The sequence below is a fragment of the Vipera berus genome (genome assembly GCF_964194415.1).
Source record: "Vipera berus genome assembly, chromosome: 2".
Taxonomy (NCBI): Eukaryota; Metazoa; Chordata; class Lepidosauria; order Squamata; family Viperidae; genus Vipera; species Vipera berus.
In genome coordinates this window covers 112,399,526-112,426,120 of record NC_138203.1, presented here as the reverse complement: position 1 = coordinate 112,426,120, position 26,595 = coordinate 112,399,526, and positions in this window count along the sequence as shown.

Genomic DNA, 26,595 nt, shown 5'->3' with positions numbered 1-26,595 from the left:
GGGTTGGGGTTTAGGGTTTGGGTTGGGGGCTTGGGGTTGGTTTGGGGGTTAGGGTTTGGGGATAAGGTTAGGGTTTGGGTTTAAGGATAGGGTTAGGGGTTAGGGTTTGGGTTAGCATTAGGCATATGGTTAGGGTTGGGGTTGGGGGTTAGGGTTTGGGTTAGGTGTTAGGGTTAGAGTTAGGGTTAGGATTAGGATTAGGGGTTAGGGCTAGGGTTTGGGGTTAGGGTTGGGGTTGGGGGTTAGGGGTTGGGGTTGGGGTTGGGGGTTGGGCTTGGGGGTTGGGGGTTGGGGTTAGGGTTGGGGTTAGGGTTGGGGGTTTGGGGTTGGTTTGGGGGTTAGGGTTTGGGGATAGGGTTAGGGTTTGGTGTTAGGGTTAGGGTTAGGATTAGGGGTTAGGGTTAGGGCTAGGGTTTGGGGTTAGGGTTAGGGTTGGGGTTGGAGGTTGGGCTTGGGGGTTGGGGCTTGGGGTTAGGTTTGGGGTTAGGGTTGGGGGTTTGGGGTTGGTTTGGGGGTTAGGGTTTGGGGATAGGGTTAGGGTTTGGTGTTAGGGATAGGGTTAGGGATAGGGTTGGGGTTGTGGGTTAGAGTTAGGGGTTTGGGGTTAGGGTTAGGGTTGGGGGTTGGGAGTTAGGGTTAGGGGTTAGGGGTTAGGTTTTGGGTTAGGGGTTAGGATTAGGGTTAGGGTTAGTGGATACGATTAGGGTTAGGGTTAGGGGTTAGGGCTAGGGGTTAGGGTTGGGGTTAGGTGTTGGGGTTGGGGTTTGGGGTTAGGGTTGGGGTTGGGGTTTGGGGTTGGGGTTTGGGGTTGGGGTTGGGGTTTGGGGGTAGGGTTGGGGGTTAGGGTTGGGGTTTGGGGTTGGGGTTTGGGGTTAGGGTTGGGGGTTTGGGGTTGGTTTGGGGGTTAGGGTTTGGGGATAAGGTTAGGGTTTGGGGTTAGGGATAGGGTTAGGTTTAGGGGTTAGGGTTTGGGTTAGCATTAGGGATATGGTTAGGCTTAGGGTTAGGGTTGGGGTTACGGTTAGGGTTGGGGGTTGGGGGTTAGGGTGGGGTTAGGGTTAGGGTTAGGGGTTAGGGTTTGGGTTAGGGGTTAGGATTTGGGTTAGGGGATAGGGTTAGGGTTAGGGTTAGGGGTTAGGGCTAGGGCTAGGGGTTAGGGTTGGGGTTGGGGGTTAGGGGTTGGGGTTGGGGTTTGGGGTTAGGGGTTAGGGGTTTGGGGTTAGGGTTAGGGTTGGGGGTTGGGATTTAGGGTGGGGTTAGGGTTAGGGGATACGATTAGGGTTAGGGGTTAGGGCTAGGGCTAGGGGTTAGGGTTGGGGTTTGGGGTTAGGTTTGGGGTTTGGGGTTGGGGTTGGGGTTGGGGTTTGGGGGTAGGGTTGGGGCTTAGGGTTGGGTTTGGGGTTTGGGGTTGGGGTTTGGGGTTGGGGTTTGGGGTTAGGGTTGGGGGTTTGGGGTTGGATTGGGGGTTAGGGTTTGGGGATAAGGTTAGGGTTTGGTGTTAGGGATAGGGTTAGGGTTAGGGGTTAGGGTTTGGGTTAGGTGTTAGGGTTAGGGTTAGGATTAGGGGTTAGGGTTAGGGCTAGGGTTTGGGGTTAGGGTTGGGGTTGGGGGTTAGGGTTGGGGGTTGGGGGTTGGGGGTTGGGCTTGGGGGTGGGGCTTGGGGTTAGGGTTGGGGTTTGTGGTTAGGGTTGGGGGTTTGGGGGTTAGGGTTTGGGGATAGGGTTAGGGTTTGGGGTTAGGGTTAGGGTTAGGGTTAGGGTTAGAGCTAGGGTTAGGGGTTAGGGGTTGGGGTTGGGGTTTGGGGTTAGGGGTTTGGGGTTAGGGTTGGGGGTTGGGAGTTAGGGATAGGGTTAGGGTTAGGGTTAGGGGATACGATTAGGGTTAGGGTTGGGGTTACGGTTAGGGTTGGGGTTACGGTTAGGGTTGGGGGTTGGGGGTTAGGGTGGGGTTAGGGTTAGGGTTAGGGGTTAGGGTTTGGGTTAGGGGTTAGGATTTGGGTTAGGGGATAGGGTTAGGGTTAGGGGTTAGGGGTTAGGGCTAGGGCTAGGGGTTAGGGTTGGGGTTGGGGGTTAGGGGTTGGGGTTGGGGTTGGGGTTTGGGGTTAGGGTTGGGGTTCGGGGTTGGGGTTGGGGTTGGGGTTTGGGGGTAGGGTTGGGGGTTAGGGTTGGGGTTTGGGGTTAGGGTTGGGGGGTTGGGGTTGGGGGTTAGGGTTGGGGGTTTGGGGTTGGTTTGGGGGTTAGGGTTTGGGGATAAGGTTAGGGTTTGGGGTTAGGGATAGGATTAGGGTTAGGGTTAGGGTTAGGGGTTAGGGTTTGGGTTAGCATTAGGGATATGGTTAGGCTTAGGGTTAGGGTTGGGGTTGGGGGTTAGGGTTTGTAGTTAGGGTTAGGATTAGGGGTTAGGGTTAGGGCTAGGGGTTGGGGTTAGGATTAGGGTTGGGGTTTGTGGTTAGGGTTTGGGGTTGGGTTGGTTTGGGGGTTAGGGTTTGGGGATAGGGTTAGGGTTTGGGGTTAGGGATAGGGTTAGGATTAGGGGTTAGGGATAGGGATAGGGTTTCGGATAGGGTTAGGGATAGGGTTGGGGTTGGGGGTTAGAGTTAGGGGTTTGGGGTTAGGGTTTGTGGTTAGGGTTAGGGTTGGGGGTTTGGGCTTGGTTTTTGTTTAGGGTTTGGGGATAGGGTTAGGGATTTGGGTTAGGAATAGGGTTGGGGTTTGGGGTTTAGGGTTAGGGGTTAGGGTTGGGGTTTGGGGTTAGGGATAGGGTTAGGGTTAAAGTTACGGTTTAGGGTTAGGGTTAGGGCTTGGGTTAGGGTTAGGGTTATGGCTAGGGCTAGGGTTAGGGGTTAGTGTTGATGTTGGGGGTTAGGGTTTGGGGTTGGGTGTTGCGGTTTGGGGTTGGGTGTTGGGGTTGGGGTTTGGGGTTAGGATTGGGGTTTGGGGGTAGGGTTGGGGGTTAGGGTTGGGGTTTGGGGTTAGGGTTGGGAGCTTGGGGTTGGTTTGGGGGTTAGGGTTTGGGGTTAGGGATAGGGTTAGGGTTAGGGTTAGTGGTTAGGGTTTGGGTTAGCATTAGGGATATGGTTAGGCTTAGGTTTGGGGTTAGGGTTAGGGTTAGGGTTTGGGTTAGGTGTTAGGGTTAGGATTAGGATTAGGGGTTAGGGTTAGGGTTAGGGCTAGGGTTTGGGGTTAGGGTTAGGGTTGGGGTTGGGATGCGGGTTAGGGTTGGGGGTTGGGGGTTGGGGGTTGGGTTGGGGGTTGGGGCTTGGGGTTAGGGTTGGGGTTAGGGTTGGAGGTTTGGGGTTGGTTTGGGGGTTAGGGTTTGGGGATAGGGTTAGGGTTTGGTGTTAGGGATAGGGTTAGGGTTAGGGTTAGGATTAGGGGTTAGGGATAGGGTTAGGGATAGGGTTGGGGTTGGGGTTGGGGGTTAGAGTTAGGGGTTTGGGGTTAGGGTTAGGGTTGGGAGTTGGGGGTTAGGGTGGGGTTAGGGTTAGGGTTAGGGGTTAGGGTTTGGGTTAGGGGTTAGGATTAGGGGTTAGGGATAGGGATAGGGTTAGGGTTAGGGATAGGGTTAGGGTTAGGGTTAGGGGTTTGGGTTAGGGGTTAAGGTTAGGGTTAGGGTTAGGGTTAGGGTTAGGATTAGGGGTTAGGGATAGGGATAGGGTTAGTGATAGGGTTGGGGTTGGGGGTTAGAGTTCGGGTTTGGGGTTAGGGTTAGGGGTTGGGGTTGGGGTTTGGGGTTAGGGTTAGTGTTTGGAGTTAGGGTTTGGGGTTAGGGTTAGGGTTGGTGTTTGGGGTTAGGGTTGGGGGTTTGGGCTTGGTTTTTGTTTAGGGTTTGGGGATAGGGTTAGGGATTTGGGTAAGGAATAGGGTTGGGGTTTGGGGTTGGGGTTGGGGTTTGTGGTTAGGGTTGGGGGTTTGGGGTTGGTTTGGGGGTTCGGGTTTGGGGATAGGGTTAGGGTTCGGGTTTGGAGTTAGGGCTAGGGTTAGGGTTAGGGTTAGGGTTAAGGTTAAGGTTAGGGTTTTGGTTAGGGTTAGGGCTAGGGTTAGGGCTAGGTTTAGGGTTAGTGTTAGGGATAGGGTTAGGGTTTGGGGTTAGGGTTAGGGTTAGGGTTGGGGTTGGGGTTAGGGCTCGGTCTAGGGTTAAGGTTAGGGATAGGGTTAGGGTTAGGGATAGCGTTGGCGTTGGAGTTGGGGTTGGGGTTATGGTTGGGGTTAGGGTTAGGGTTTGGAGTTAGGGTTTGGGGTTAGTGTTAGGGTTGGGGTTTGTGGTTCGGGTTGGGGGTTTGGGGTTGGCTTGGGGTTAGGGTTTGGGGATAGGGTTAGGGTTTGGGGTTAGTGATAGGGTTAGGGTTAGGGTTAGGGATAGGGTTGGGTTAGGGATAGCGTTGGGGTTGGGGTTGGGGTTTGGGGTTAGGGTTGGCATTGGGGTTGGGGTTGCGGGTTAGGGTTTGGGGTTGGGGTTGGGGTTTGGGGTTAGGGTTAGGGTTTGGAACACATGTGTTTCACTTAGTGACGTGTTTCACTTAGTGACGGTTAGACCAAGTCAACGGTAACAGCAGTGCACGTGTAGGTGACTCAGAGATGGAAGACCAACTCAATGGTTACAGCCAGCACATGTGTTTCACTTAGTGACAGTCAGACCAAGTCAATGGTAATAGCCTGTGCACGTGTAGGTCACTTAGAAGCAGCAAGACCAACTGAATAGTAATAGGCAACACATGTTTCACTTAGTGACGTGTTACACTTAGTGACCGTCAGGGCAAGTCAACCGTAACAGCCAGTGCACCTGTAGGTCACTCAGAGATGGCAAGACCAACTCCTTGGTCTTTAAATTTAATCTGAATTGTAAAGAAAAATCTTCTGGAACAAAGTATAGGGGGTTGGGTTCCCCCATCCTTAACTCAGGGGTGTCAAATGTGTCTTTTTATAATGAACATAAAAAAGTCAAAATTTTACTTGCAATGACCTAGCTGCCATTTTGACTTTTTTGACCTAAGTTGACAAAATGCAAGGACTTTGGCCAAATGAGCATGCAGTATTACCAATGCATGGGGTAGACAGATTTCCACAACTTACTTTATAGCCCAATTATTATTATTTGAACATAGCAATTTTGTTATTATATGTCACAGGATTTATTTAAAGGAACTGCGATCAAGTGCAACCATTTATTTTATTTTATTTTATTTTTTATTAAATTTATATACCGCCCTTTCCCAAAGGACTCAGGGCGGTTTACAGGGTACTTTGCAGACAATAAATACAATTTGCATACTATAGAATCTGCATACAATGAAAAGCATACAGTGGTGGGTTGTAGGCTGGGTTGTTTCATCAGCTGAAATTTATTCCCTTCCAATGCCATCCTCTTTTGTATTTATATTGGAGATTTTGCATTGCAAACTGCAGTTTCTCCTTCAAAGGGGAGAATGTACTTGTGTAGAGCAGTTGCCCTCTCAGCAAAATCCAGCAGACAATCGCTTTGACTTGAGAAGCTTTTCCAGAAAGTCAGAGCAAAATTTGGGCTATCTTTCCTTTTTTTTTCATGCAGCTCACTCAACCATTACAAGTTTTGCATGCAACCCACTAAACCATTATTAGTTTGCAATTTTCTGTTTTCTTTTTTTTTTTTACTGAAACTGCCGCTTTGGAAAATATTGGTCCGGGCTGGAATGTTCAAATAGAAACTGGGGGGTGGGGGGAGAACAGTTTAAAAGTCAAACGCCAGCTCCTGAAATAAAATATGCTACAAGGTTGGAACGACTTACAAACTAGTATAAATACGATTTCATTGTAGCAGTCAGGAGATCTGGCTGGAAATGTCCCTTCGAGATACATAAGAAAGTTTTCTCCCTCGAGTCCCCCCTTTTATTTTGAAGTTGGTATAGTCCTGAAGTTTATATTGCTTGCTGCAGAGCCAGCTCCGTTCATTTCAGAGGTGGGGGGGTGGTGAGTAGGAAAAGTATGGTGTTTGTTTCGTTCAAACAATCGCTTTTTATTTTCCTGTTGCGGTAGGGGCCAGCACTTGCAATTCTCTTTAGTTTTTTTTCCGTTTTATTTTGTGGTGGGGGTTTTATCGAGAGAGCCTGATATATCTATTAAGAAAACATTTTTTCTAAAGCTTTTCCGAACGCTCGGTCTCCATTAGTGGGAATTTGTCTTAGTTAAAAGTGGAAGGAGAAAAGGCTTTTTATAAAACGGGGTTGCCAGTGACAGAAATTTTTTTTATAGACTCAAATGTGGGGTTTTATTTTTAAAAAACTGGATGGGTTTCTGTCGTTTTATTTCAAAATTCAATTAAGACTAGGTTTCTAGGGCTTCTAAAATTCAACTAATCTCTATGCACCACATTATCCTGAATATTAGCTAGGTAAAAAAGTTAGTTAAATGCTGATTTAACTGCGTTTTTCACATCTGGGTTTTGTGTAGAATTTGGGTTTTTTTCACTGGAAAAACAATAGGGTTTTTTCAGTTATGCTGAAAACGTTTATTTTATGGGAAAGAGGCAGAAGAGTTTGAAAGGTTTAAGGTTCTAGAAATTTTACGTCAACTGCCCTGCTTGAAAGTTTGAATTCTGTATTTAGATTAAATTTCTAACTATGGGAAGGGAAGGTGATAAGATTTAGCAACTTTGCAATGAGATAGTTACTTCAGCAAGAAAAGCCTAGTTGGGACTAGACCAATAATAGTTCTGCAAAACACAAAAGATGAGAAATTGGCTGCTTTTGTTAACTATTGGAAAGGATTTGGGGTGCATCTTCTGAGTTGCCTTCAAGTTAGGAAATGGCTGCCTTGCTATTGTTCAAAGGCCTTTCAATGTTTCTAAAAACAGTAATTAAGTTTGCTAATTTTCTGGCCCAAGTTCCTATTGCCATTTTAGGTTCATTTTGCCAAAATGCACTCCTAGTTCCATGTTTTTACCCCCCACACTAAGTTTGCTACCCTTCCATTTTGAGATCATTCTTGATTTGCCTGGTCGATAGAGAAGATGAGGCTTTTTCAAATAGTTACATAGGAAACCTTTTTAACATTTAAGTTGGGCTAGCGCTGGTATTTTGTAGGTTTTTTTAAAAAATCTGGGTGTTGGAAGTCTTGAAGTCTAGGCTTTTCTATACGCAACATTAACCTCTTCTATTAAAATTACACAGTACATAAAACAGTAAAAATAGTATTTCAAAACTGATCTTAAGTCTTTGTTATCTGGGTTTATTTGAACACAAAAGTCCTCTTTAAGGTTTCTAAGTTAGGCAATGATAGCCTGGAAGGGAAGAAATGCAACATCTTAAAATACAGTTTGAAGCAATTAAAGGAATTTATTAGAGTTGGCCTGCTTGTATTTCCTTTTTGGGGCAATCTAGAAGCAATTTTAAGGAAAGGGGCCGGTGATAGATAATTCAGCTCTTACTTAGAAACTTTGCAGGGAGATAGCTGTTTTTAGCAATAAAGCCTGTAGCTGGGACTCTACTACTAGTAGTATTTAATTTTCTCCAGCAAGGGGTTTTATAAAAGGTCTTTTAAAATGAGTTGCTTTGTTGGGCTTTAAAGAAAAATTTGGATTGCTTTTCTAGTTGAAAGATTGATTATATATTTCATAAAAGGTTGCTTTCAAGTTAAATGGCTGCCTTGCCTTTTTTTTTGAGCCCTTAATCCAATATTTTACTGCTCCAGCAAAAACTATCCAAGTCCAGAAGCATGTTCAGTATACGCTATGTCAGCCTTCAAAAAACATTCAAAAGACTCCCAAAATAATTGATATTTAATTTCCTAATTGTTTTCTGCCCAGCAACAGCCAATATGGGGAATCAGATGCCCCTCTAATATTTCTAAGCACAATTACCTACATAGGAATAAACCATTAATCCCCTGATTCAGTTCATCTACTTTTAGGTTTTTCCCTGACAAAATGTTTTAAATCCATACAGATTTCTGATAGTTTTTTTTGTTAACGTTCTTACATTTATACCTTCTTGGGTAGAGAAAAGGCGGCTTTTTTCCAAATCATTTTGTGGCTTTGGCAGACTATTAATGTGAAGGTTTCTGGGACTTATAGTGGCTATTTTAATAGTTTTGTGAGTTGAAACACTGCTTAAGATTTATTTAGACATCCCAGTTTTCTATAAGGCAGTGAATATAATACGCACACACACATATACACTCTCACTTTTGATAGTCCTTTCTCCTATTTAATAATCCTTAGAACAGAAGCATACATTTGGTTTCTATTTTTGACAAGCAAAAGATAACTTTAATATTCCTATTCATACAATGAAGGGTGCATGCACCTGGCTCCTAATTTTCAATTCCCATTAAAAGATTTTGCTTGCCATTTGGTGCTGGCCTAGTATAAATTGTGGCCCTAATTTTCCTACAACTTTGGGATTTGTGATAACATCTTTTTCTACTGAATAATAAATCTACCTTTTGCGTGACAAATGCATGTCACAGATACATTACAGTTGTTTCAAACTCCTGATAATGATTTTTTTTTAACCAAGAAACCTTGGGACAGCTTCCTACCTATGAATTCTGCCTGATACTTACCTGGGGTGTGTTCTTCAGTATTTTATCATTTGAACAATATTTGATTTATAGTGCCCCTCATTTTGTCAAAGCATTTCTGGGTAGTTCATTGTGTCAGAAGCAATACAAAGGTGTATTATTATATGACATAAAATTTGAAAGATTAAAATAAAAGTTAAACAGATGCTGCCCAGGGACTAGCAACAAACATTGTGTTCTGTTTTACTGCCATGAAGTGGGCAGTGAATATGGTTAAAAACCAAAAGCAAGACTAGAAAATTAGAATGTCATAAATTGGGGGATACCTCAATGTCATAAATTTGGGGAGACTCAACTGATAAGCAACAAGATCTTAAAAGGGGTTTTCAAAAAGTTGGTAGTTGGAACAATTTGAATTTTAAGGGGGGGCAGCATTCTAGGTTTAGGCTAACAATGTACATCATGCTTATTCTGATGAACAACCATTTATAAGGTCCTTTCAAAAGAGATAATACATGGAAAATATAGTCGTCTCTCTGCTGTGGTGCTTGCATCTTAAGAAATAAATATAAATTAAATCTTGGACCAGCTTGTTTTCCAACATGTTTCAAAGACTTAAAACTTTTGTTGCATTTAGAGTATTCTGCATTTGTCTTAATCAAACTTACAGTTCCAGATGAAATTTCCCAATTTCCCCCCTCCCAATATTTAGGAGATTCAGAACCCAGCTTTATCTAGGCAAATAGCAAAATTCGTGGTTTATTTGAATAATGTAGATGGCTTGGTGGGGCTCGGGGACCTTACAGCTCTTCCTCCTCCACTACTACTATTTGTGTGTCCCATTTCTGGAGAATAGCAATTCATTATTTTTGCCTTGGGCTGCTTCAGGCTCTTGCTCTAACACAAACCCACCTTCCTTCTAACCCCGATCTCTTGGCACCCCTAGTTGCCAAGATCAGTTTCTGTACGTTCTCAGTGTACCTTGGAAAGTTTTAATAAAGGGGAAAACCTTTCAGGTTGGGCTCCTAAGGGTATTGTACAACGCAATAGACGTCAAAATTGAAAACCATGCAGCATAAGTTAAAATTGGGAATTATCAATTTGCCTTGTTGAAATCTCTTGAGCTTGGTTTTCAGGCTTGTATATGTTTTAAAGATTTTAAAATGGTTCAACGTTTAGTCATTTCTGACTCATGCTACCCTGTCAAGAAAAGGGGGTATTCATCTTTGTATCATATTTGACCAATACCAAGTGAGTGAGATCTTTGCCTTTTGATCCACTAGCATCACTTCTCCAATGAATTTGCACGTTTAAAGTAAATCCAATGTAGTCTTGTGATTTTGGCTTCTAGTGATGTGTTTCTGGATTTATAACATTGAGCACTTGTTTGCTCTGTCTAATGGCTGAAGAATTCTGGGAGTTGAGGTCCACAAAGTCATAAAAGGGCCATGTTTGAAGACCCCTGCTCTATTTGCTTTAAGAACAGCAGTCTACTATATTTGTGCCTGGTCATCTCCATTGGACTACTGTAATGAGGTCTATGTGGAGCTATCCTTGAAAGAGTGCTTGGAAGCTATGGCTGGTGTGGAATGCAGCGATGTGGGCAATTCTGGGGATGGTGATCATTAAACAAATTGCCATGGTTGTTAAGTGAATCTGTGGTCCTTAAACGAACTCATTGTTTGCTATGGAGCATTTTTGCTAAAAAGGACAAATAATACCAGTGTTCTGCAGAATTGTCATAAATCACTTGACTAAAATGTCATGTAACCAGGGGTAACCATCAAAAGTTTGGAACCAGATCATAACTACCTTTTTTGTGGGGGGGTGGGGGGAAGAAGGGAGACTATTGTAATTTTGAACAGTCGCTAAGCAACTGGACATAAGGGACTATCTGTGTTGATGTGGATCAGGAGGCAGAATGGAAGGGCAAGGAGAGGTTTCACTATAAAGATTTGCAAAGGAATAGCTTTTCAAGTTAAGGCAGGCAGAAAAGTGCTAAAACAAGCTGGGGAAAGTTTTTTTTTTAAAAAAAAATTGGCTACATAAGAGTAATAAACATTCAAAAGACACCTGACGACCAACTTTGGAATTTCAGTGCTGCTGTCAGATCAGAAAGCAACTTTTAACTCTGTTGGAAAAATAAAATAAAATAAAAATCTTCCAGGTTTCTCTTCTGCCTCTTTCTTTAATGGTAGTTTGTGGTGCGAGTCTTGTCTTGACAATACCAGTGAAACTTGTCATGCTAATAGTCATTTGAGAGCAAATTCACACACTACAATAACTCCAGTCCAGCCAGAGTCAACAAAATTCATAGAGTTCAGAGGAAAGTACTCAAACTGTTCCCACGAATCTGCGTGTCTTAAAAAACAGTTCTGAAACAGCATCACCCTAGGAACAATTTATTGCATACACAACAACTAGCAGTTCTAGCAAAGCTGATGGAAATAATTCCACATAAACATTTGGGTCTTTTTAAGATTCTAAGAATCTTGTACAGATAGTCCTTGACTTATGAACCACCAATGGGATCACAATTTCCATTGCTAAGCTGGAGGGTTCTTAAATGAGTCATTCCCAATTTACCACCTTCCCCCCCCATGGATAAGGGAATCACTGCAGTAATGTAAGTGAATCTCATGGCTGTTAAGTAAATACAGCTTTCTCCCCCCCCCCCATTGATTTTCCTTGTTGGAAGCTGGCTGGGATGGTTAGAAATGGTGATCAGATGATTCTGGGGTGCTGTAAATGTCATAGATAACACACACAAAACCAGTTGCCAGGTGTCCAAATTTTGATCATGTAACGAGCATGAGGACCATTCATAAGTCACTTTATGTGGTGGTGTGACCTCAAATGAGCTCTAAACAAATGTAAGACACCACCTGTACTTGGGTTGCAGAAAGCTGGATGGCAGAAAAGGGCTAACTTTCCCCATTTTTTATGTCATCTCTTATCTAGAGCCAGGGGTAGGCAACCCTCAACTGTTAGTTCTATGGAAGACACTATATGATAAAGGATTGCTAAACTGTAGAAGTAACTGCAAGCTACTGTTGTAACAGTGTCCAGGTATCTTCTACCTGGTTGACATTAGCATGAGCAAAGCTCAACTTGTAATAGATTTCAATCTCGATCTTTCTAACTACTCTACTCACCTGATGAAGCCAGATTGGAAGTCTGGGGATGCAAGAAGACTCAGACTAATAGCTTACCTGCTTCAACTCTATAACCCTAACCCCCCCCAACAACTTGGTTCATGCATTTGGTTTAATCCATGGTTTTCTGAGTAAGAAACAAATTGGTTGGATTGTTCCATTTTATTTTCCGCTGAAGTGGGATTTATTTAATTCTGAATTCAAGTGGTTTTTTTAAAATCCAGCCAGTGCAGTTGATAAACTCTTTATTTGATGGTTTAGCAGGTTCTGTGAGTTAGAACATAGAGTAGTGTTGGGACCTTGGAGGTCTTCTAGCAAGAGACCCTATGCCAGGAGTGTCAAACTGGTGGCCCATGGGCCAAATGTCACATGCAGGCCACACCCATCCCAGCTCCAGAAAAGCAAAAAACATTGTGATACACCACAATACATCATGTGATGTGATTGAGTTTGATACCTGTGCCCTATACCATTTTAGACAAATGGTTGTAATTTCTTTTTAAAAGCCTCCAGTAATGGAACACCCATAACTTCTGGAGGCAAGCTGTTCCACTGATTAATTGTTCTAACTGTCAGGAAATTTCTCCTTAATTCCAGGTTGGTTCTCTTAATGATCCTTTACCTGTTATTTATTTAATAGAGCACAATTATCTGTAGTAGAGACCCCCATGGCAGAAAGCATGCTTTCGTTCGTACCTCTTTACACCAATAAAAGTATAATAGATCACATTTCTGCAAGGCTGATAACTGACAGACCAAAGTATGGAGACAGGAAAGTTGTTTAATATTGGTATTTTCAGGGTAAATATGTTCTTCGTTTATGTAAGATGAGTGGATTAATAGATTTCTTTGGTATCCTAGAATATGTCTCCATTAATATGAAACGTGAATATGGTTGCAATGTATTTTGGCTAAACGTCAACAATGGGCATTCCATGTCAAGGAATCAGCAGAAAAAAAATGTGTTAACGGAATCTGCAGCCATGCATCATGTTTAATGATATATACATGGATATTTAATTTTGCAGGAAACTGAATTGCTTAAGTAAATCTCTGCTACTTTTGCACAAAAAGTTACCGGTCCTAGGAAGAGAGCTTTGATGCAATGTCTTTTATGCATATGTGTGATTGTGCAGAAGATCAGAGAAACCTGGGAGGAATGAGGGTTAATCAAGTAAATCCTAGTCCCAACTTCTCCAAGAATGCATGGACCATTACACATTTCTGTGACCACCTCATGTGGGAGCCTGCAGAGTGGGGGGTGGGCAAGTGGCGTGTGAATGTTGCTGTCAATCCATAAATAACCCAAATGATAACATTTGTACATCATGACTCAAAACATCTTTGTTGATGTTGAGTGCATATAGCCTCTACAGTATGGAATCTCTGAACTCTAATGGGAATATAGGCAGTTATTTAATAGCAAAAGCAATAGTGCTTCATAGTGCTTTACAGCCTTCTCTAAATGGTTTATAGCAGACATGTCAAACACAAGGCCCGGGGGCCGGATCCGGCCCGCAAAGTGGTTTCATGCGGCCCGCGAAGCCATCCTGGAAACAGTGAGGGAACGGCCCCCACTGCCTTGGCCCTGGCCCAGAGACCCTCCTCCTGCCAGAGACCCTCAGATCCGTCCCACTCCTGTCCAGGCCCCCATAGGCACCCTTGATGTGAACGATGTAGAGCTGGCCACGCCTACCCAGTAGGCCACGCCCACCCTGGCCATACCCACCCGGCCCCCTGAGGGCAACCGCAATGCTGATGCGGCCCTCAATGAAATTGAGTTTGACACCCTTGGCTTATACCATGTAAAGTGCCCATTGCAGATAGAGCTCACAGAAGACCAAAAAACCATGAGTTTTGCAGATCTGATGTCTCCTTGCGGAGATAGCCCATGTTATATCTTGCATTTGTTAGGAAAAACTGCTTATAGCATGAAAAGTGCCCATTTAAGATAGACTTCAAATTCTAAAAACAAACACGTATTCATGTTCCCCCCGGCTCACCGAAGACCAAAAAACCATGAGTTTCGCAGATCTGATGTCTCCTTGCGGAGATAGCCAGTGTTATATCTTGCGTTTCTTAGGAAAAACTGCTTATAGCATGAAAAGTGCGCATTGCAGATAGGGCTCGAATTCGAAAAACAAACACGTATTCATGTTCCCCCGGCTCACCGAAGACCAAAAAACCATGAGTTTCGCAGATCTGATGTCTCCTTGCGGAGATAGCCCATGTTATATCTTGCATTTGTTAGGAAAAACTGCTTAGAGCATGAAAAGTGCCCATTGCAGATAGAGCTCAAATTCAAAAAACAAACACGTATTCATGTTCCCCCGGCTCACCGAAGACCAAAAAACCATGAGTTTCGCTGATCTGAGGTCTCCTTGCGGAGATAGCCCATGTTATATCTTACATTTGTTAGGAAAAACTGCTTATAGCATGAAAAGTGCCCATTGCAGATAGAGCTCAAATTCGAAAAACAAACACGTATTCATGTTCCCCCGGCTCACCGAAGACCAAAAAACCATGAGTTTTGCAGATCTGATGTCTCCTTGCGGAGATAGCCCATGTTATATCTTGCATTTGTTAGGAAAAACTGCTTATAGCATGAAAAGTGCCCATTGCAGATAGAGCTCAAATTCAAAAAACAAACACGTATTCATGTTCCCCCGGCTCACCGAAGACCAAAAAACCATGAGTTTTGCAGATCTGATGTCTCCTTGCGGAGATAGCCCATGTTATATCTTGCATTTGTTAGGAAAAACTGCTTATAGCATGAAAAGTGCCAATTGCAGATAGAGCTCAATCGAAAAACAAACACGTATTCATGTTCCCCCGGCTCACCGACCAAAAAACCATGAGTTTCGCAGATCTGATGTCTCCTTGCGGAGATAGCCCATGTTATATCTTGCATTTGTTAGGAAAAACTGCTTATAGCATGAAAAGTGCCCATTGCAGATAGAGCTCAAATTCAAAAAACAAACACGTATTCATGTTCCCCCGGCTCACCGAAGACCAAAAAACCATGAGTTTTGCTGATCTGAGGTCACCTTGCGGAGATAGCCCATGTTATATCTTGCATTTGTTAGGAAAAACTGCTTATAGCATGAAAATTGCCCATTGCAGATAGAGCTCAAATTGAAAAAACAAACACGCATTCATGTTCCCCCGGCTCACCGAAGACCAAAAAACCATGTGTTTCGCAGATCTGATGTCTCCTTGCGGAGATAGCCCATGTTATATCTTGCATTTGTTAGGAAAAACTGCTTATAGAATGAAAAGTGCCCATTGCAGATAGAGCTCAAATTCAAAAAACAAACACGTATTCATGTTCCCCCAGCTCACTGAAGACCAAAAAACCATGAGTTTTGCACATCTGAGGTCTCCTTGCGGAGATAGCCCATGTTATATCTTGCATTTGGTAGGAAAAACTGCTTATAGCATCAAAAGTGCCCATTGCAGATAGAGCTCAAATTCGAAAAACAAACACGTATTCATGTTCCCCCGGCTCACCGAAGACCAAAAAACCATGAGTTTTGCAGATCTGATGTCTCCTTGCGGAGATAGTGTCGTGGAACAATTAACAGTCCGACCAGAGGTGGATGGACCGTGGTTCATTTGCATGGTCAATTTCAAAGAAAAGAAATCCAAGGCATATTCTATAGTAAAACTTTTAATGAGAAAACAAAAGACCTAGACTGACCACATTCTCTCGTCAGGCAGAAGGGAAAAGTAAAACAGAAACTGAACTTTTTTTACGCCTGCGCACAGAACAGTTTAAAACCAAAACATTGGCTGGACATAGCTGGAGTCACTATGGTTACAAGATAAGATAAGGTGCAGATCAGAAAGAGATGTACACTTAAAAATGAGCGAAGCTGGCAAAACTAAAAAACACGCAGTGATAGATAGCCCTTGTTATATCTTGCATTTGTTAGGAAAAACTGCTTGTAGCATGAAAAGTGCCCATTGCAGATAGAGCTCAAATTCGAAAAACAAACATGTATTCATGTTCCCCCGGCTCACCAAAGACCAAAAAACCATGAGTTTTGCAGATCTGATATTTCCCTGTGGAATTAGCCCTGGTTATATCTCGCATTTGTTAGGAAAAATCCCTTATAGCGTGAACACGGGAATTTGTGAATTGTCGTAGGAGTAAGAACCTGAATGGCATGGATGAGAGAGCTTTGATCGAATGGGCAGTGGGTGGAATGTGCGAATGCACGGAGGAGAGAAATCCTGGAGGGAATGGAAGAGAGAGCTTGGAGCGAATGGGGGGGGGGGAATGTGCGAATACACAGAAGAGAAGGAGCCTGGAGTGAACGGGGGAATGTGCAAATGCACTTAGGAGTAAGAGCCTGGAGGGAATGGAAGAGAGAGCTTGGAGCGAATGGGTGAATGTGCAAATACATGGAAGAGAAGGAGCCTGGAGTGAATGGGGGAATGTGTGAATGCCCAGAGGAGAGAGAGCCTGGTGGGAATGGAAGAGAGAGCTTGGAGTGAACGGCGCAGGGGGGGGGGGAAATGTGTGAATTCACAGATGAGAAAGAGCCTGGAAGAAATGGAAGAGAGAGCTTGGATTGAACGGGGGAATGTGTGAATGCACGGAAGAGAAGGAGCCAGGAGTGAATGGGGGAGTGTGTGAATGAATGTAGGAGAAACAGCCTGGAGGGAATGGAAGACCTTGGAGCAAACGATGGAATGTGGCAATGCACGGAGGAGAGAGAACATGTAGGGAATGGAAGAGAGAGCTTGGAGTGAACGGGGTGGGGGATTGTGCGAATGTATGGAGGAGAGAGAACCTGGAGGGAACGGAAGAGAGAGGTTGGAGCAAACGGGGGGGGGGGAGATGGGATTTTCCGAATGTATGCAGTAGAAAGAGCCTGGAGGGAACAGAAGAGCTTGGAGGGAATAGGGGAATGTGCTAATGCACAGAGGGAAGAGAAGGAGGCTGGAGTGAATGGGAATGTGTTAATGCACGTAGGAGAAAGAGCCTGGAGGGAAGGGAAGGGCATGGAGCAAAAGGGGGAATGTGCGAATGCATGGAAGGGAAAGAGCCTAGAGGGAAGGGAAGGGCTTGGAGGGAATGGGGGAAATGCGTAAATGTACAGAGGAGAAAGATCGTGGAGTGAACGGAAGAGCTTGGAGTGAATGGGTGAATGTGTGAATGCAGGGAGGAGAAAGAGCCTGGAGAGAAGGGTAGAGAGGTTGGAGCGAACTGGGGGGAGGGGGGATTTTGCGAATGTATGGAGAAGAGAGAGCCTGGAGGGAACGGAATAGAGAGCTTGGAGCAAAAGGGGGAAATGCGCAAATGTACAGAGGAGAAAGAGCCTGGAGAGAATGGAAGAGCTTGGAGTGAATGGGTGAATGTGCAAATGCACAGAGGAGAGAGAGCCTGGATGGAATGGAAGAGAGAGATTGGAGCGAACGTGAGAGTGGGGATTTTGTGAATGTATGGAGGAGAAAGAGCCTGGAGGGAATGGAAGGGCTTGGAACAAACAGGGAATATGCGAATGCACGTAGCAGAGAGAGCCTGGAGGGAACAGAAGGACTTGGAGCAAACAGGGAATGTGCGAATGCACAGAGGTGAGAGAACATGGAGGGAATGGAAGAGAGAGGTTGGAGAGAATGGGGTAATGTGAGAATGCACTGAAGAGAAGGAGGCTGGAGGGAACAGAAGCGCTTGGAGCAAACAGGGAATGTACGAATGCACATAGCAGAGAGAGCCTGGAGGGAACGGAAGAGAGCCTGGAGTGAATGGGGGGGGGGAATGTGCGAATGCACGTAGGAGAAAGAACCTGGAGGCAATGGAAGAGAGAGCTTGGAGCAAACGGGGGAATGTGCGAATGCACAGAAGAGGAGCCTGGAGTGAACAGGGGAATGTGCGAATGCACATAGGAAAAAGAGCCTGGAGGGGACAGAAGAGTTTGGAGTGAACGAGGGAATGTGGGAATGCACGGAGAGAGAACATGGAGGGAACTGAAGAGAGAGCTTAGCGCGCACGGGGTGGGGGGAGGGATTGTGCAAATGTATGGAGAAGAGAGAGCCTGGAGGGAATGGAAGAGAGAGGTTGGAGCAAACGTGGGAGTGGGGATTTTGTGAATGGACAGAGGAGAAAGTGCCTGGAGGGAAGGGAAGTGCTTGGAGTGAATGGGGGAATGTTTGAATGTACGGAGGAGAGAGAGCATGGAGGGCCAGAAAAGTAGGATTTCGAGACAGAGCTACAATTTGAAAAACAAACATATATTTAGTTTCACTCATGTTGGGGAAACAGAAAAGCAACTTGTCTTCCAGACTTGTGCTTTCTCTGACGTTAGATCAAGGCATCTCTTGCAATTGATGCTAAAAATCCAATTCAGCCAAAAATGTCGGATTTCAAAAGAAATTAAATATATGTTTTTTTTTCAAATTTGAGCTCTGTCTCAAAATCCTACTTTTCTGGCAGAATGGTATTTTTACCACCAATTCTGGGATGTAACGTGGACTAAGTCCTCTGAGGAAGCTCAGATCAAGAAAAAAACTGGGCTTCTGGCTTCCCTAGCCTGGGTGGCTTCAGCTTCCTTCTTCTGGGAGAAGCATGTGGTAGTGGCTGTTTGTTCCTCTTTTTTAAACTGCCAGAGGGGGTGTGTTCTGTGGGTGGAGGTGTGCTCTGATTGGGTGGGGGATTAGGTGTGTTCTGATTGGGTGGGGGTGTGTTTTGAATGGTGGGTGTGTTCTGATTGGGTGTGTGTGTGTTTTGAGTGGATGGGCTGGTCTCAGCTGCCAGCCTTAGACCTGAGCTGGTGAGTTGTGCTGCTTTTGTTCGGCTTCGTGTTTGTGGTGGTGCCATGTTTTTATAGTGGGTGTCAGTTTGCTTATTGTGTGGTTTGGAGGGGTTTAAAGTGGCTGATGTTGCAACTGTAGTTAGGTTTCTGTTTTGTGGTTGTGCGTTGTTATCATTGTGGGTTCGGATTTGCTTTTTGAATGGTTGTGTGGTGGTGATGTCATGTGATGTTATCATGAGTTTGGGTCTGGTATCATTCTTGGTGGTTGGGACTCGTCTGTCAATCAAGGCGGGTTTCCAAATGGCTGGTAGGCGAGAGGTATCATCTCGTTTGTTCATGCTGTGGGGGCGTTTTTCTATCTCAATGGCTTCTCTGATTATTCTGTTGTTAAAATGTTCAATTTTGGCGATAGTTTTGGTTTTTTTAAAATCAATTTCATGTCCCGTGGCTTCAAAGTGTTGGACCAGGGATGAAGTTTGTTCTCCCTTTCTGAGTGAGTTTTTGTGCTCTTCAATGCGTGCACTTATTCTTCTGTTGGTCTGTCCAATGTATGTGGTGGGGCAGGTGGTGCATGGGATTTCGTATGCTCCTTGGTTTTCTAACCCAATTATGTCTTTGGGGTTTCTTAGGATGGTGGATATATATATATATATATATATATATATATATATATATATATATATATATATATATATATATATATATATATATATATATATGGTTTTCAGTTTTTGTCTTGAAATCCATGTTTTTTTGCTGAATGGGATTAATACCGTCAATTGCAAAAGCCACAGCCCATGGGAACCAGCAAACAAGTGGGTGTTCGACTTACACAGCCCATGGGAACCTGGATATATATTTGATTTTCAAATCTGAGCTTTGTCTTGAAATCTGACTCTTCTGGCTGAACGGAATTTTTACCATCAATTGCAAGAGTTGCCTTGGGCCAAGTCCTCAGGGAAAGCTCAAATCTGGAAGATAAGTTGTTTTTCTGTTTCCCCAGGATGAGGGAAGCTAAATATATGTTTGTTTTTCAAATTTTAGCTCTGTCACAAAATCCTACTTTACTGGCAGAATGGGATTTTTAGCATCAATTGCAAGAGATGCTTCAGCTTACTCCTCAGGGAAAGCTCAAATCTGGAAAACAAGTAGTTTTTCTGGTTCCCTAGCATGAGCGAAGCTAAATATAGTTTTGTTTTTAAAATTTGAGCTCTGTGTCAAAATCCTACTTTTCTGGCAGAATGGGATTTTTACCACTAACTGTGAGATATAATGCGGTCTAACTCCTCAGAGAAAGCTCAGATCAAGAAAAAACCCTCAGTTTTTAACTTCCTCAGCCTAGGGGAAACTACATATGTTTGCTCTTCTGTTTTGAGCTCTGTTTCAAAGTTGGACTTTTCTGGTTGAATGGGAGTTTTAGCATTAATTGCGAGACATGCCTTGGGCTAACTCCTGAGGGAAAGCTCAATTCTGGAAAACAAGGGGTTTTTGAACTTCCCCAGCATGGAGGAACCTGCACATATGTTTCTTTTTCAAATTTGAGCTCTCTTTCAAAATCCATCTTTTCTGGCTAAATCTGATTTTTAGCATCAATTGCAAGAGATGCCTTGATCAACTCCTCAGGGAAAGCAGAAATCTGGAAAACAAGTAGTTTTTCTGTTTCCCCAGCAAGAGCAAAGCTAAATATATCTTTGTTTTTCAAATTTGAGCTCTATGTCAAAATTTCTCTTTTCTGATAGAATGGGATTTTTAGCATCAATTGCAAGAGATGTCTTGGGCTAAGTCCTCAGGGAAAGCTCAAATCTGAAGACAAGTTGTTTTTCTGTTTCCCCAACATGAGTGAAACTAAATATATGTTTGTTTTTCAAATTTGAGCTCTGTCTTGAAATCCTACTTTTCTGGCAGAATGGGATTTTTAGCATCAATTGCAAGAGATGCCTTCTACTCCTCAGGGAAATCTGAAATCTGGAAAACAAGTTGTTTTTCTGTTTCCCCAGGATGAGGGAAGCTAAATATGTTTCTTTTTAAAATTTGAGCTCTGTGTCAAAATCCTACTTTTCTGGCAAAATTGGATTTTTATCACCAATTGTGATATATAATGTCAACTAACTCTTTAGGATTAAGCTCAGATCAAGATAAAAGCTGGGGTTTTGGCTTCCTCAGCCTGGGGAAACTACATATATTTTGGTTCTTCTGTTTTCAGCTCTGTTTCAAAATCGGACTTTTCTGACTGAGTGGAATTTTTAGCATCAATTGCAAGATATGCCTTGGGCTAACTACTGAGGGAAAGCTCAATTCTGGTAAATAAGTTGGTTCTCGGCTTCCCCAGTCCAGAGGAATGTGCATATGTTTTGTTTTTCCCCCAAATGTGAGCTCTGTCTCAAAATCCAACTTTTCTGACTGAATGGGATTTTTACTTTCTTGCAAGAGATGTCTTGATCTAACTCCTCAGGGAAAGCTCAAATCTGGAAAACAAGTAGGTTTTTTCTTTCTGCAGCATGAGTGAAGCTAAAGATACGTTTAGAAACTCCTCTGTTTCCCTGAGGAGTTAGCCCAAGCTATCTCTTGCAATTGATGGTATAAAGCAGGGCTTTTCAACCAGTAGTACGGGTACCACCTGTGGTACATTGGCACCTGGCAGGTGGTACATGACCATCCTAGAAAAGTAGTAGCGGGGGAGGGGAATGGCAGGACCGCACAAGCCTGAGCAAGAGTTGGCTGGAGCTGCAGGGCTGTCAGGGCTCAGCAGAAGCACCAGGATCAGTGCCAGGCTCCAGCTGGAGCTTGGCACTGATCCTGGCGCTTCTTAGCCCAGAAGGCAGGTGTCTTGCTCGACTGTGGCTTGTGGGGCACTTTTTTCAGTGCCATTGTAACTTCAAACAGTCACTAAGCAAACTCTTGTAGGTCGAGGACTACCTGTACTTCATCACTTTTTTCCTTTTTTTTTCCGTCATCAGGTTTTTGACACCATGCTAGGTAACTGGTGGTACTCGAATGTTGCCATATCCTAAAAGTGGTACAATGGGTGAAAAGGTTGACAAACCTGACAAACAAACTTATATTTAGCTTCCCCCATGCTGGGCAACCCCTTCATGGATTACTGCCTTGTCGTGGCGAAGGGGCTTGCGTAATTCAATGAAGCTATGAGCTATGCCGTGCAGGGCCACCCAAGACGGACAGGTCATAGCAGAGAGTTCTGACAAAACGTGATCCACTGGAGAAGGAAATGGCAACCCACTCCAGTATCTTTGCCATGAAAACCCTATGGACAGTACCAAAAGGCAAAACGATATGACGCTGGAAGATGAGCCCCTCAGGTCGGAAGGCGTCCAATATGCTACTGGGGAAGAGCAGAGGGCTAGTACTAGTAGCGCCAGAAAGAATGAAGCGACTGGGCCAAAGCCGAAAGGACGCTCAGCTGTGGATGTGTCTGGTGGTGAAAGGAAAGTCCAATGCTGTAAAGATTTTTTCTCCATAGGAACCTGGAATGTAAGATCCATGAATCAAGGAAAGCTGGACGTGGTCAAACAAGAGATGACAAGACTGAACATCGACATCTTAGGTATCAGCGAACTAAAATGGACAGGAATGGGTGAATTTAATTCAGATGACCATCAGGTATACTACTGCGGGCAAGAATCCCTCCGAAGAAACGGAGTAGCCTTCATAGTCAATAAAAGAGTAGGAAAAGCAATACTGGGATACAATCCTCAAAATGACAGAATGATCTCAGTTCGAATCCAAGGCAAACCATTCAATATCACAGTAGTCCAAGTCTATGCCCCAACCACCAGTGCTGAAGAGGATGAAATTGACCGGTTCTATGAAGCTCTACAGCACCTTGTAGAACTAACACCAAAAAATGATGTCCTTATCATCATGGGGGATTGGAATGCTAAAGTAGGAAGCCAAAAGATAACTGGAATAACAGGCAAGTTTGGCCTTGGAGTACAAAATGAAGCAGGGCACAGGCTGATAGAATTTTGTCAAGAGAATACGATGGTCATAGCAAACACTCTTTTCCAACAACGCAAGAGACGGCTCTACACATGGACATCACCAGGCGGTCAACACAGAAATCAGATTGACTATATGCTCTGCAGCCAAAGATGGAGAAGCTCTATACAGTCAGTAAAAACAAGACCAGGAGCTGACTGTGGCTCAGACCATGAGCTTCTCCTTGCAAAGTTTAAGTTTAAACTGAAGAAAGTAGGGAAAAGCACTAGGCCACTCAGGTATGAATTAAATCATATCCCTGTTGAATATACAGTAGAGGTGACAAATAGATTTTATTTTATTTTATTTATTTTAATTCCATTTATATCCCGCCCTTCTCCGAAGACTCAGGGCGGCTTACAAGCTTAGCAGTAGCCTTCATTCTATGTATATGCCTGCTTATTAGGGCTTTCATACACCCCCCAAGCGGCATTATTACAAAGTCAGCTTAATTGCCCCCAACAATCTGGGTCCTCATTTTACCTACCTCGGAAGGATGGAAGGCTGAGTCAACCTTGAGCCTGGTGGGATGCGAACCTGCACTAATTGCAGGCAGCTGGTGTTACTTAAGGAGGCATTAGCCCACTGCTCCACCAAGGCTCAAGATTTAAGGAATTAGATCTGATAGACAGAGTGCCTGAAGAACTATGGACAGAGGTTCGCAACATTGTACAACAGGTAGCAACCAAAACCATCCCAAAGAAAAAGAAATGCAAGAAAGCAAAATGGCTGTCTGAGGAAGCTTTGCAAATAGCTGAGGAAAGGAGGGAAGCGAAAGGCAAGGGAGAAAAACATAGATATGCCCAATTGAATGCAGAATTCCAGAGAATAGCTAGAAGAGACAAGAATGCCTTCTTAAATGAACAGTGCAAAGAAATAGAAGAAAACAATAGAATAGGGAGGACCAGAGATCTTTTCAAGAAAATTGGAGAGATGAAGGGAACGTTTAATGCAAAAATGGGCATGATAAAGGACCAAAATGGCAGGGACCTAACAGAGGCAGAAGAGATTAAGAAGAGGTGGCAAAAGTACACAGAAGAACTATACAAGAATGAGCTTAACGTCCCAGATAACCACAATGAGTTGGTCACTGACCTCGAGCCAGACATCCTAGAATGTGAAGTGAAGTGGGCCTTAGAAAAGCTGAGCAACAACAAAGCTAGTGGAGGTGACAGTATTCCAGCTGAGCTATTCAAAATCTTAAAAGACAGTGCAGTAAAAGTGCTACACTCAATTTGCCAGCAAATTTGGAAAACTCAACAGTGGCCACAGGATTGGAAAAGATCAGTTTACATTCCAATTCCAAAGAAAGGCAGTGCCAAAGAATGTTCAAACTATCGCACCATTGCACTCATTTCTCATGCTAGTAAAGTCATGCTTAAAATCCTACAAGCTAGACTTCAGCAGTATGTGGATCGAGAACTACCAGAAGTACAGGCAGGATTTCGAAGAGGCAGAGGAACTAGAGATCAAATTGCCAACATACGCTGGATCATGGAGAAAGCTAGGGAGTTCCAGAAAAACATCTACTTCTGCTTCATTGACTATGCTAAAGCCTTTGATTGTGTGGATCATAACAAACTGTGGCAAATTCTTAAAGAGATGGGAGTACCAGACCATCTTATTTGTCTCTTGAGAAACCTATATGCAGGTCAAGAAGCAACAGTGAGAACTGGACATGGAACCACTGATTGGTTCAAAATTGGGAAAGGAGTCCGGCAAGGCTGTATACTGTCGCCCTGCCTATTTAACTTATATGCAGAGCACATCATGAGAAAGGCAGGGCTAGATGAATCAAAAGATGGAATTAAGATTGCCGGAAGAAATATCAACAACCTAAGATACGCAGATGATACCACTCTAATGGCAGAAAGTGAAGAAGAACTAAAGAGCCTCTTGTTGCGGGTGAAGAAGGAGAGTGCAAAACTTGGGTTGAAACTTAACATTAAGAAAACCAAGATCATGGCATCTGGCCCTCTCAATTCCTGGCAAATAGATGGGGAAGAAATGGAAGTAGTGACAGATTTTATTTTCCTGGGCTCCAAGATCACTGCAGATGGGGACTGTAGCCAAGAAATTAAAAGATGCTTGCTCCTGGGAAGGAAAGCCATGGCAAATCTAGACAGCACACTAAAAAGCAGAGACATCACCCTGTCAACAAAAGTGCGTATAGTCAAGGCTATGGTCTTCCCAGTTGCAATGTATGGCAGTGAAAGTTGGACCATAAGAAAGGCTGAGCGCCAAAGAATTGAGGCCTTTGAACTATGGTGCTGGAGAAGACTCCTGCGAGTCCCTTGGACTGCAAGGCGATCAAACCGGTCAGTCCTAGAGGAGATCAACCCTGACTGCTCTTTAGAAGGCCAGATCCTGAAGTTGAAACTCAAATACTTTGGCCACCTAATGAGAAGGAAGGACTCACTGGAGAAGAGCCTCATGCTGGGAAAGGTTGAGGGCAAGAGAAGAAAGGGACGACAGAGAATGAGGTGGCTGGATGGAGTCACTGAAGCAGTAGGTGTGAGCTTAAATGGACTCCAGAAGATGGTAGAGGACAGGAAGGCCTGGAGGAATGTTGTCCATAGGGTCGCGATGGGTCGGACACGACTTCGCAGCTAACAACAACAACAACAATGCTGGGCAAACTGGTTTTCCATATTTGAGCTTTCCTTGATGTGTTAGTCCTTCGCTCATGCTGCAGAAACAGAAAAACTATTTTTTTTCCAGATTTGAGCTTTCTCTGATGAGTTAGTCAAGTGTTTTTCTGACAATTAGTAGTAAAAATCTCATTCTACCAGGAAAGTGAAATTTTGAGACAGAGCTCAAATTTGAAAAACAAACATATTTCACTTCACTCATCCTAGGGAAACAGAAAAGCTACTTGTTTTCCAGATTTGAGCTTTCCCTGAGGAGTTAGCCCAAGGCATTTCTTTCAATTGATGGTAAAAATTCCATTCAGCCAGAAAATTGGATTTCGAGACAGCTCAAATTTGAAAAACAAACATATGAATGAATGAATGAATGAACTTTATTGTCAAAGTACAACCATGTATACATTGAGATTGGCTGAGCCTCCCTTCGTGCCTCCCCACCACAACTCACAGTGACAAGAAAACCATCTTGTTACACCATGTGAGCTAATTGCACAACACACTGGCCTTGCAAGTCAGTCATACATAAAATTATGTCCCGTTCAAGAGCCTAAAAGCCCATGGATAAAAGCTATTCTTCAGTCTGTTGGTGCAGCTGGCTATACTCCTGTATCTCCTACCTGATGGTAGGAGAGTAAAGAGATACCGACCAAGGTGTGAGTCGTCCCTGAGAATTTTCCTCACTCTTCCAAGGCAGCAAGCCCTGGCGATGTCATCCAGTGGTGTCAGGGGACAGCCCACAATGTGCTGTGCTCACCACCCTCTGTAGTACTTTCTTATCCATGGCTGTCAGGCCAGCATACCAAACCACAATACAGTGTGAGAGGACGCTCTCTATAGTAGACCGGTAAAAGAAGGTCATTAGTCTGTTCTTCCACAAGACCCTGAGGAAGTTGAGTCTCTGTTGGGCCTTTCCGGCCACCTTGGTTGTATTAACTTTCCAGGTAAAATCTTCACAGAGGTAGACTCCCAGAAATTTAAAGGAGGAAACTTTCTCAACACAGCCCCCCCCCACACTGATGTAAAGTGGGGCAGGTTCCTCTCTTTTTCTCTGGAAGTCTAGCACCATCTCGTTTAAATTATATTTAACTTCCCTCATGGTGGGAAAAATCCCATTCTGCCAGAAAAGTGAAATTTTGAGACAAAGCTCCAATTTGAAAAACAAACATATATGCAGGCTCCTCCAGGCTTGTTTTCTGAAATTGAGCTTTCCCTGAGGAGTTAGCCACAGTAGATCTCCCAATTGGTGGCAAAAATCCCATTAAGCAAGAAAAGTCAAATTTTGAGACAGAGCTCCAAGTTGAAAAACAAACATATATTTAGATTCCCCCGTGCTGGGGAAACTGAAAAAAACCACTGGTTTTCCAGATTTGAGCTTTCGCTGAGGAGTTAGCCCAAGGCATATCTCCCAATTGGTAAATATCCCATTCTGCCAGAAAATTAGGATTATGAGACAGAACTCAAAACTGAAAAAAACATTTAAAAAGTTTCCCCCTTTAGGTTATTGAAGCCAGTAACCCAGGTTTTTTAATTGATCTGAGCT